A 3,862-nucleotide genomic window follows, 5' to 3' on the forward strand; every position below is an offset into this window, starting at 1 on the left:
ATTCTACACACACAGACACTATTCTACACACACAGACACTATTCTACACACAGACACTATTCTACACACACAGACACTATTCTACACACAGACATTATTCTACACACAGAGACACTATTCTACACACACAGACACTATTCCACACAGAGACACTATTCTACACACAGAGACACTATTCTACACACCCAGACACTAATCTACACACCCAGACACCGTTGTATCCACCCAGACACTATTCAGTCCACCTAGACACTATTCTATCAATCCAGACACTATTCTACACACAGAGACACTATTTTACACACTCAGACACTATTCTACACACACAGACACTATTCTGTCCACCCAGACACTATTCTATTCACCTAGACACTATTCTACACACTCAGACACTATTCTCTCCTCCCAGACACTATTTTGTCTCTTAATAAGCACCTAAAAGGATACCCCTACTCACACCCAGAGTCCTTGTCCTCATTGGCTCTCCTGACCCTCCAACAGTTTCCAGTAAGTGGCAATCTCCACATCTAGCCCATTTTGGAGTTCTTGATTTCCTGGTAGTCCTTGAGCAAGCAGGCTATGTCCTGCTTGGCCTTCTGCAGCTTGTGGTGCTGCGGACAGGGGGGAAGAATTTGAAAAGGTACAGCCAATGGGGATTTTTGGTAGGTTGTCAAAGACCTTGATCACACTACTCCCTGCCTTTTAAAATGGTCACTCTTAGCAGTGTGGTGGTGCACAGCTTTAATCCCACTACTCGGGAGGTAGCATGCTGGGGTTACAGGTGAGTGTCACCATGTCTAGACTTTTTTCCCTACATATTTGTACCACTTTATTACAAAATTCATTTGATTTCACATGTAAACCCGAAGAGGGAAAGAAGGTCACACTGGCATAGCCCTGATACTAATTAGTGACATTACCGTATGTCTGTATGCCAATGCACATTACCGTACTCTGTGTGCTAATGCTCAGTACCGTAGTCTGTATGCCAATGTTCAATACCGTAGTCTGTATGCCATGCGCATTACCGTACTCTGTGTGCCAATGCTCAATACCGTAGTCTGTATGCCATGCGCATTACCATACTCTGTGTGCCAATGCTTAATACCGTAGTCTGTATGCCAATGCGCATTACCGTAGTCTGTATGCCAGTGCTCAATACCATAGTCTGTATGCCAGTGCGCATTACCGTACTCTGTGTGCCAATGATTTACAAGGCACTTTCACAGACGCTGTGTTATTTACCTTCAGCCTGACTCGACGGGCTTGTCAGAACAAACACTGCTGTCTCCACTGTGCACGTGAAGAAACTGAGGCTCAGAGAGGCCATGGCCTGTCTAGGTTTCTCCCGGAGAAGGGCCAGGCATAGACTACAGGAGCTGCTGTGCAGGGTGGATGTCAACTGTGACCAACAGAGTCAGCACACCGAAGGAAGAGCCCGAATGTCAGCAGCCACTTCTCAGCCAAGCACCCCAGAGAGCACAAATGTCTGAGGCAGTGGAACCCAAACAGATGCCTCTCCTGCCTGAGGCCAAATTCTACAGCTCCACTCTATGGTTATAGATAGAGGGGCCGGCGGTCAACATCTAAGAGAGAGGGCTCTGGCTTTCTCTCACCTGGTAGAAACAAAATAGAGATCACGAGCAGTTTTTCCCGGCTTTCTTTACCCCACCCTCTTTTATAGTATTGACTGACAGCACACTTAGAAAATCTCTAACAAGCTAAGATTCAAACAATTCCTGTGTGGGAAGATGGGAGGAGCCATGCCCACATGAAAGACAACGTGAACTGTAACTACTGACAGAAAGCCCAGAGGCCACCTGAGACCTCAAGCCTTCCAATTGGCACCATCTCAGTTATGGCATGGGAAGCAAAATGGTTCATGCAGCTGCACACTGAACTCTCAGAAACATGGCCAACACTGGCTCCATCCCCAGTGCCTGTGACTTCATTCTCTCGCCACCGTCTTCAGCACAGCTCATCAGCTCTTCTTCATACTTGGGAGAGAGCACAGGGAAGGTTGGCCCACTACAGCCTGAGCCACAAACCTCCTTGGTCTTTCTAACTCTCTTTGTGTGCCTGTGCCAGTGTTTGTCATCTGGACCTAAAGGGAGACACCAGAAAGGAAGAATCCCAGCTGAGGCACTGTCTCCATCAGATTGTCCTGTGGACATGTCTGTGGGGGCGTTTCCTTGATTATTAATTGATGGGGGAGCCCACTCCGGGCAGTGTTACCCCGGAGTGCTTGGTCATGAGACCAAGGTATCCTGGAAACAAATAAAGGACTTTTCTCCATGGTTTCTGCTTCACGCTCCCTCCTTGTCTTCTCTTGATGACGGACTGTAACCTATAAGATAAAAAAACCCTCTGTCCCGACCCCTTGCTTTTAATCATACAGTTTATCACAGCAACAGAAAGAAAAGAGGCTTGAGGAAAGGGTGAAGAAAAAACATCAGTAGCCCCAGACTGGCCAGAGCTACACAGACTACATTCCACCATACATTCCGGTCATGCCCAAAAGAAAGGCTGAGGGTGCTAATGGAGATAAAACCAAGGTGAAGCAGAGAGCCCTGCGAGGCTCTCCGCTAAACCTGCTCCTCCAAAGCCTAAAAGGCCCAGAAAAGATGGAAGAGAAGGTTCCCAAAGACAAGAAGGGGGAAGCTGATTCTGGTGAAGGTGGGAATAACCCTGCAGAAACAGGGATGCCAAGACAGACCAGGTATAGGCAGCTGAAGGAGCTGGAAACACCAAGGAAAGTGTGTGGGGGGGGGTGTGCTATAATGCTGTGCTTCTTCTGATGAGTGTACATTTGGAATACTATTTCTATAGAATTTTATAAGATGCAGGACTTGTGTGCTTTAAAATATGTGGCCAGCACACAGAATGTGTCACACTTGTAGGAGGAAGGAACATGTGTCACTAACAAAATGTCTCTCAAGTTGGATTGGTCTGAGGAAAATGCCTTTCCCTGACAGTATTGAAGTTCTCCTGTGGTAGGTGGAATGAGAAACGCCCCTCACAGGCTCCAGTTCAGGTGGTCCAAGCTTGCTGAAGGAAGGGAGTCACATGGGTGGATTTTGAGGTCAGATGGGCTCACCCTACTTGCAGTTCCTTCTCTCCACTTCACACTTGCAGTTGAGGACATGAGGTGTCCACTTCCTGCTCTGGTCAACATGCCTACACTTACCGCCAGGCTTCCCTGCCAAGATTGATGTGGGATCCCTTTCTGTATGTTGTGAATATGTTTTATTTATTATTTATTTATTAACCATTGGTTAATAAAGAAGCTGCTTTGGCCTATGTCAGGGGAGAATATAGGTAGATAGGAAAACTAAACTAAATTCAGGGAGAAATCCAAGCAGAGATAGAGGGAAGAATGCAGAATCTGAGAGACGCCATGTAACTGCCAAAGGAGACAGACACCAGAACCTCACCAGTAGGCCACAGCCTCGTGGTGGTACACACATTAATAAAAATGGGTTGATTCAAGATCTAAGAGCTAGTAATATGCCTGAGCCATTGGCCAAATAGTGTTGTAACTAATACAGTTTTGTGTGATTATTCTGGTCTGGGTGGCCGGGAAACCAAAAAGCAGTCTTCAGTTTACATGGGATGGACTCTTATCCTCTGGAGCCATAGCCAAAATAAATTCTCTCTTCCATGAGTCATTTTTGGGCAAGATGTTTTATCACATAAATGAAAACATAATTAACCATAGAACCTTCATCTGGAGATGGATGGAGATAGAGACAGAGACCCACACTGGAGCACTGGACTGAGCTTTCAAGGTCCCAATGAGGAGCAGAAGGAGGGAGAACATGAGCAAAGAAGTCGGGACCACGAGGGGTGCACCCACCCACTG

General features: G+C 46.7%; 1 pseudogene; it reads left to right on the top strand.

Annotated features, from left to right (window-relative positions):
* The first annotated feature begins 2,510 nt into the window (after nt 1–2,510).
* Nucleotides 2,511–3,862, top strand: part of LOC101998228 — a 4,785-nt pseudogene continuing 3,433 nt past the window's right edge.

The sequence above is a fragment of the Microtus ochrogaster genome, chromosome 15 (assembly GCF_000317375.1).
Source record: "Microtus ochrogaster isolate Prairie Vole_2 chromosome 15, MicOch1.0, whole genome shotgun sequence".
In the NCBI taxonomy this organism is placed as follows: domain Eukaryota; kingdom Metazoa; phylum Chordata; class Mammalia; order Rodentia; family Cricetidae; genus Microtus; species Microtus ochrogaster.